The following is an 8883-nucleotide window of genomic DNA, read 5'->3' on the forward strand; positions in this document are numbered from 1 at the left end:
ATGTTATTACAATTTAAAACAACTGTTTTCTAATATATTTTAACATGAAATGTAATTTATTCCTGTGATGCAAAGTTGCATTTTCAGCAGCCATTCCTATAGTCATCTCACATGATCCTTCAGAAATCACTCTGATATTCTGACTTAATGCTCAAGAAATTAATTATTATTATCAACGTTGAAAACAGTTGTGCTAGTTACTATTTTTGTGAGACTGTGATTTTTGATTAATAAAAATCAGTTTATTTGAAACGAAAATGTTTTGTATAGATATAGTCTCTTGGATCAATTTTAATGTGTCTTTGCTAAATAAGAAAATATATTTCATTTAAAAAATCTGCCCGAAGATGTTTGTATCACAAATATAAGTTATATTTTTAAAGATAAACATATTGTATATTATGTTTTGAATACTTTACATGAACTAATGTTGACCTTGTTTACAATGTTTCAATAAAACTACTGTTTATTTATCCAAAAGTGTTGTCAGACTTTTTTTTTTTTTAATGTATATATCCTTATTTAAACAATTATGTACTTAATGTTAATTTCAGCATTTACTAATGCTTTATAAAAATTACAAGTTGTTTGTTAACATTAGATAATGCACTGTAACATGAACAATGAACTGTATTTTTATTACCTAACATTAACAAAGATGAATAAATAGTGTATAAATGTATTGATCATTGTTTGTTCATGTTAGTTAATACATTAGTTTATGATGCCTTATTGTGAAGTGTTACCAATTATGTTTATACTGCTTTGCTAGTTATTATAAAGTCTTTATGACATTTATCATATGACATGAAAAAAACAGCGCCACCTATTAGTGAAAATGTACAGAACATCAAACACAATGTCCACAGGGGGGCGCAGCTTACATTGTAAGGCGTTTCAAAGGAAAACCGCAGCCCACACGTGTTGGCTCAGATTACAGGAATCTTACAAAAGTGTGACTTGAGCTATTTACATTTTTTTTTTTTTCCGTAGAATACCGCTATCACAGCAGTCCTGCTATAGGAAACCACACAATAAACCTTCCATCTGAGTACATGTAAATGAACAAGAATATGAGACCATAATCAGCGACCATTCATTAAATAACGTATTGTTGGTATTGCTTTTTTAATACTGCCATATACACAGATTTGAGCGAACGCTTGTATACAGATGCTCCAGCACCTATGTGCAATGAGTCATTCAGGATTAGGTGGGCGGTAGATGCTCATACATTTATGAGATTTCTTATACTGTTCACCAATGCTGCCACTGAAATGTGTGACACTGTGTGGGAGAAAAAGATATCCACATTTGGCCCTCTGACAAAGATTGAATGCAATTTTATATATTTCTTTTAAATTATAGTAAACAAAAACTGCAAGCAATTGTGATTCAAAACACCTATCACTTTTATGCTATCATCAAGGTCTCCTGAGAGACATCAGTTGCATAAATGTTGATATGGTTTGCTTACTTGCGTGGCGGGGGCAGGGAAAGGCACGAGGATCTGTGCCGAGTTGCACCGTGTCACGTTCAGCCCAACAGCTGCCTGGTGGAATCCAGCTCTGTTGATTCTGAGCCTCCGAATCCACACTGGCAGAGACGCTGATACAAAGACGGCTGTGTGTGCTTCAGACGACAAAGACGGTAAATAAGTGACAGCATATAACCATGTAGCTTCAAGGCTGAAACAAACTTTTCTGCATTTGTCTACGTCTGTGTTATTTTGGGTCGCAGCGCATCTGCGTGAAGCACAGAAACAACAACAGATAGGCCAGAGGTCAAAAATCTTTGGCATACAAAACACACAAGGCCATAAAATGTTATGAATACAATTTGTTATATTTTACTTTTTATTTCATTAAATCTTTCTGAAGTTTATCCACATTTAAGTCTATCTAAATTATTATTATAAATGTTTTTGAGGAGTATAATATGTTGCTTTTTATATTTTATACACCTATGAAATACATACACATTCAAAATTTTGGGATCAGAAAGATGTTTAAAGTCTCTTATTCTCATCAAAGTTTCATTTATTTGATCAAAAATACAGAAAAAATTAATATTATGTAATATAGTAATAATATAGTTTTCTGTATTAATACACTTTAAAATATAATTTATTTCTGTGAAGCAAAGCTGAATTTTCATCAGCCATTTCTCCAGTCTTAAGTGTCACACAATCCTTCAGAAATCATTCTAATATGCTGATTTATTATAAATGTTGGAAACAGATTTGCTGCTTAATATTTTTTTTGTAACCTGTGATATTTTTTTTTTAGGATTCTTTAATTAATAGAAAAGAAAAAAGAACAGCATTTATTTAAAATATAAGTCTTTACTAACACTTTTTATCAATTTAACACATCCTTGCTGAATAAAATTATTAATTTCTTTCAAAGAAAGAAAGGAAGGAAAGAAATTACTGACCCCGAACTTTGAACAATAGCGTTTATTGTTACAAATTATTTCTGTTTTAAATAAATGCTGTTATTTTTAATATTTTATTCATTAAAGAATCCTGAAAAAAGTATCACAGGTTCCAAAAAAATATTTAGCAGCACAACTGTTTTCAACATTGGTAATAAATCAGTATATTACAATGATTTTTAAAAGATCATGTGACACTGAAGACTGGAGTAATTATGCTGAAAATTCAGCTTTTCATCACAGGAATAAATTCTAATTTAAAGTATATTAAAATAGCAATCCACTTTCTTAAATTGCAATAATATTTCACAATATTGCTGTTTTTTCTGTATTTTTAATCAAATAAACAGCCTTGATGAACAGAAAATACTTGTTTAAAAAACATTAAAAATCTCACTGACCCCAAACTTTTAAATGACGGTGTGTACTTATATTACATCTTTGTAAGTTTCATTATATATTTTACTTTTATTTATTTATTTTAAAAAGGTTGGGAAATTAAGAATTATGTATATAATTGCAATACATAGTTGTTTTACAACTAAAAAAATGACCTATAAACATGCTCAGGTCTTTTGTTTGTGGATTGCAGTTTAGCAGTGAAAGTCTGAGTCATGAGTTTTTGCTCAAACAGCATGAAATCTCAAAAGGCTAGTACACGTGTCTAAAAAGCATTAGAGAAACAATACAAAATCCTGTTTCAGAAATGATTATTGTGATCAGCAAGTACACATCAGTACATTTAGCTGAGTGTTGTAACATGTTTAGACATGATTTTGACAGAATGCCTGAACTGAATCAAACATTTAATCAGGTTATGGGCAGATTTTGAAGGTGGAGTTTAGTTACTTTAATATGACCTGTTGTTGTATAAAACACACTGACATGTGATTAAATAAAGTTGACTGTAAATGCTAGCACAAACTCTGACCTACATATAATACAAATCTCTCCATTCTGGCTCAGACATGCACATATGACGCAGAGGAAGAGATCTACAGGGTGGGGAGACTTGCATGGTTGGTAATGCAGTGGAAATGTGAGACACACACACTCACACACACTAACTGATTAATCTGATCATGGCACACCTGGCATGCCAAGGTGTGTTCTTCCTTTTCCTTCCATTTTTCCCATTCAAATGCCAATGTTCCCAAGGCCAAAACGTCTTTAACCATCTGTTTAGCCAAGACCACACACTGCCACTCCATTTGGAGCGAGAATTCCTGTGATTTGCCACATTGTCCACCATGTGCTCGGTAAGAAAAGCAGTATTGAGAGTTCTGTTTGTGCATCTAGTGACACATTACAGAAAAAAACGCTGTTAGGTTAAGCTGCAATTAATCAGTAACCAGTTTGTGTTCTAAAATGTTTTCCAAACATTATATTTTGGTTGTTTTTGTTTTTAAAATCTGAATAAAGTCCACTTAGTGGAACATTGTTTTAAGGTTAGCAAGAGTTTTGCAACTGAAAGAAGTCCACTTCCAAAATATAATGTACTCACCCCCTTGTCATCCAAGATGTTCATGTCTTTCTTACTTCAGTCATAAAAAAAATATGTTTTTTGAGGAAAACATTTCTGCATTTTTCTGCATATAATGGACTGCTATGGTGCCCCGATTTTGAACTTCCAAAAGGCAGTCTAAATGCGGCTTTAAACAATCCCAAATGCGGTTGTAAATGATTCCAGCCGTTTGGCATTAAAAAGTATATAAATAGTATTATTTTTATTAAAATAACAATCTAGATAAGACCATTCTTTCTCGGCTGGGATCATTTACAACCGCATTTGGGATCGTTTGAAGCCGCATTTGAACTGCATTTCGGAAGTTTAAAATCGGGGCACCATATCAGTCCATTATATGGAGAAAAATGCTGAAATGTTTTCCTCAAAAAATATACTTTCTTTAAGACTGAAGAAAGAAAGACATGAAGATCTTGGATGACAAGAGGGTGAGTACATTATATGTGAATCTTTGTTTTGGAAGTGGACTTCTTTAATTTTAACAACAACAACAACAACAACAAAAAAATTTAGTTTCCATAATGTTCATAGAACGTTATTTTAAGGTTAGCATAATGTTCCCGCAACAGTCTTTCACTTGAATTACATTAGCAACTCAACATTCTTAAAAAAAAAAAGTCAAATGTTCCTCTCAACTTAACACCATAGGAATGTTAAGAAAATTCCAGTTTCCAATATTAACTTATTTATCCACCTTGTTTTTCCTGTAAGAGTGGGTGCCATTTGTAAATTTTATGGGTCTATTTTTAGCTGTACAAAACAGCTCGTTTTGCTGTTTGATACTGCTAATTGGTGTGTCTTACCATATTATTTTAATGTATTCTTTTAATTATGAACACATTTGTTTGTAGTGCAAACAGTTTTACCGTTTACTGCATGTTGTTATTCTTCTTGTTATTTCCCAATAGAGGGTTTGCACTTACGTCACAATTTAGTCAGTTACCCGGATATTCGGATGTAAACAACAGCATGGACTGCACGGTTAATGTACTACTGAATACATTGTTCTGCTAATTTATGCTGTCTAAGCCATAAAAAAACATGTGGAAGCTGCTGAATCATAAAGAGAATGACTCAGCAAGCAGGAAAGGGTGCAATATTTTTTAAAACACGATAAAGTTAACAGGTGGTAAAGATACATACAAGCAATAATAATAATTAAGATATTAGCCTAACATTTCACCTACCTGACTGGAAATAATAAGAACAAACACGAATGTTGTCAAAATTCTTGCCCTGGAAATCCTGGTTCAGTTTGGCCAACTACAAATGCCTTTTGTTCCTCAGAGAGTTTTTTGCACTCTTTGATTTGTTATAACTTTTGGCAGTCTATAGTAGGCTACTCCAAATGTTTTTCCCGGTCTGACTGATTAGTACAGCCCAAAACATGACAATAATTGTCCATTTTCAGCAGCAATAATCAGCAAAATATGCAAGTGTCCTTCCGTTCAGTGGCGTTGTTTACATTCAGCGCCGCCAATATGGCTGACTGATGACTCATGGAGAAAACACTGTATTTTTAGCTGTACAAAACATCTTGTTCTGCTGCTTGATATTGCAAATTGGTGTGTCTTACCATATTATTTTAATGTATTGTCTTAATCACGAACATACTGGTTTGTAGTGCAAACAGATTTACCGTTTACTATCAGTACGTTTACAGGGACAACTTAACACGATTAAGACAATACTTACTAGATTCAGAATCTACCATGTAAACAGAGATTTTTGATTACCTTAATTCGGCTAAAGTCATACTCAAAGTAAACACAAATCGAATTAAAACATGTGGAGTATTACTATTTTAGTCGCATTATCAAAGTGCAGTACACACCTTAATCACACTACCGCCATGTAGGACATTTCGCCGCATTTTGCGACAGGATACTCATATGGCAGGGATCATCTGTTTACACAGATAGCATGACAAATAATTAACTGCACTTGAAGCTTTAGTTAAAAATGAAAAACCCAAAACTGTACATGACACCATAACGAATACGAATTATATGTTCATACGTGAAATTCTAGAGGGAAAGTCAGATGGCGTCGCATGGGGAACAATGACGTGTGCCATTAATCGGCCTATAAACGGGAACATGGAAGGAATATTCTAAAATCAACTCATGTAAACACCTTAATCATAATATTGTCTTATTCAGAACAAGATAAATAATTAGATTACTGATGTCCATGTAAACGTAGTCATTGTTATTTTCTCCTATAGCGTCCATAGGCTTATTTCGTTAAAGAATAAGGTGGATAGATTAGTAAATTCCTAAGCGTTATTTGAACTGAATTTTCATTTTCACAACACAACATTCTTGGAACGTTGATCTGTAACATTCCAAAATCTTTTCAAAATTCACAAGGAATCCTACGCGAGAGAATGATCTCATCTCTAGTATGTGAGCACACACCATTAAAAAAAACAATATACATCTATCACCATCTTAAAAACATTTAACAACCAGTCGAATTTCTTTTAAGTGCTCCACAAGCTGTTTAGCTGGTTTCACTATTAACCAGTTTAGTTATTTTCACGATAACATCTCAGGAGGCCTAACACTCACACAATATGCGTATATGCTGGAATTTAAATTGTACGTCGTTACGAAAATTACACTGATTAACCACAAAGTCATGAAAAGTGAACTAAAATCCCAAACTTGATAGTTCGGTCCATTCTTAAGGCCATTAAACGAGCTTAGGGACTATCATGGGCCTTTCATTCTGTGTATGAGGAGTGGCTAATCCTTTAGCATGAATAATTCACACTCACTCACTCGTTCATTCAACATTGTCCTCTGACGGATTCCGCGCTGTGATTAATGCAGCTGAAAGACACCCACTATCTGCGTGTTAAGTACGCATTGCGAAATGTCAAAGCCAATGCCAGGTTAAGATAGGGTGTGTCGGAAATGTGTGAGACGGTGAATGACACCACATGCTGTGGGCATTTCCAGATCTTTGCCGTACTGGGTGTGTCTGAACGTGTAAAGGTGCCTAGTACTTATCATTACAGTTTCATGAGACGCACTAATTAAACATTTGGACGGAATGTTTTGTTATGAAGATTACCTTTTATCTGCCACTTTCTTGTTTCATTTTCGTATGAATTAACTGCATAGCCTAAAGTAAAAGAAGGGTATTACACTGTTTGCTCTGGTATTCTGAATTCCGTTCACACAGCATGAGACTTTCCAGTAATTACATATAGGGTGAACGCAGGGGGTAACTGCAATACAATCCCCTCAGTCGGATAGCTCTGTGTTACAACACATTGATATTATTTCAAATGGATTGGCTTACATTTACCCCTAGTAGTAAGCATACAATTACAGAACCCAGCCCACCAGCTGACGCTGAAACAACAGGATGAAATATGATCTTTTCCTAAAGCGGCCTGTGTGTTACAAAGCCTCATCGAAACCGGTGCAGGGTCTCATTAATGCCACAAGGAGGCGCTTGTGTTTGGCTAGGGAGGATCTAGTATGTGTCACGTCGTTGCCCTGAGGCATACGAGATAAGCATTTCTTTTATTTTAATATTCTGAGCTGTCGCAGTTGGATGTTTGAGCCAAAGTTATAAATATATGGTGTTATAATATTTAAAGGTTTGCGTTACTGTGTCCCTTATGTAAATGTGTCAACAATATGACTTTTACTGTGTTATTCAAGAAATGTTTCTGAACAAATAAACCTAAAATCCAGAATAAACAAAAATGAATCTTGTATTGATTTAATGTGTGTCATTCTCGGTCACTTAAAAAGTAGGAGTGTGTATTATTAGGGTGTGTTCTCAGTAATGTGCAGATGCCCTACAGGAGGCTTGTGTCATGCTGTGTATGGACTGACCACTCCCAGTTCATCCAGTAGTTCTTAGTGAAATTAATCCGTCGTTTGGATGAGATTAAATCTGATGTAAATTCATCTCATGACACGCCGACAGTTTCAAATCCTTAGACGCTTACATCTATATTCAGATATTACATTTTTTTGTTTTCTCCAAATCTTTTATTTCAAGAAGCATGAATGAGGTGATATGAATGTAGCAATTTTGTTGTTACCCTGAAGCTAAATACAAAATTATTTGGTCTACAAGCACAGAATGCATAGAAGACAACAGCAAAATGAATAATGATGAGCAATGGCTTTACATAAACCAATAAAAGGATTTTCTTGGCCAAACTACATTCTGGGGCCATTTTAATGTTTTTTTTTTTTTTTTTTTGACACGATGTGGGGAACTGCCATTAGAAAAACTATTTTAGATTTTTCACATATGGGAATAAAAATAAAATGATGTTTAAAAAAAATCTAAAACATATTTAGTGCAATAAAATTGCTTAAGGTCAATAATCATTGTCCTGTACTTCTAAATATTTTATGGACCCTTTTTACAAAACTGTGATGACGCGTTTCAACGGTCATCATCATCATAAATCCCTTAAAGTTTTATAAATTTGGATTTTTTAAAAAATACGTATGTACATTTATAACACTATACTTTGTATTATATCACCTTTTCATCAAGTTACAAAAAAACTAGTTAAAGCTATGCCAGTGTGTTTCTAATGCAGCGTCTATGGGAGGGACGGTAAATTTGACGTTGTTTTCTCTTCTGACTTCCGATATCAGTCTTTCTCAGTTTTTTTCCTTTGAGTGAAAGTCGTGAAATCACTATCAGGGAGTTTTTCTTTTGTTATTTGAGTAAATGGGAATGCAAAAAATATATTTGTGGTACTCTCCCATTCACTGCTCTCGGATTTTACCCAACTAGGACGACTTCCGCTATGAGAAAGGTCCATCATTTTATTCTTCACGTAAGAGTGGGTGTGGCCGTTCGTAAATTTTATGGGTCTGGCTTCCGGTCTCATTGGCATCCAGCTATTTTTACCTCTACAAAACAGCTTGTTTTGC

General features: G+C 34.0%; 1 long non-coding RNA gene across 1 annotated transcript; it reads right to left on the bottom strand.

The window, feature by feature from the left end:
* Nucleotides 1-315: 315 nt before the first annotated feature.
* On the bottom strand, nucleotides 316-7305 carry LOC127176494 (uncharacterized). Its single transcript, XR_007829109.1, has 3 exons — nucleotides 6748-7305; nucleotides 1478-1632; nucleotides 316-1287 (listed from the first exon to the last, which is right to left on the bottom strand). It is a non-coding gene; the product is annotated as an uncharacterized LOC127176494 (long non-coding RNA).
* Between the last annotated feature and the right edge of the window lie 1578 nt (nucleotides 7306-8883).

This window comes from Labeo rohita, chromosome 14, assembly GCF_022985175.1.
Source record: "Labeo rohita strain BAU-BD-2019 chromosome 14, IGBB_LRoh.1.0, whole genome shotgun sequence".
Taxonomy (NCBI): Eukaryota; Metazoa; Chordata; class Actinopteri; order Cypriniformes; family Cyprinidae; genus Labeo; species Labeo rohita.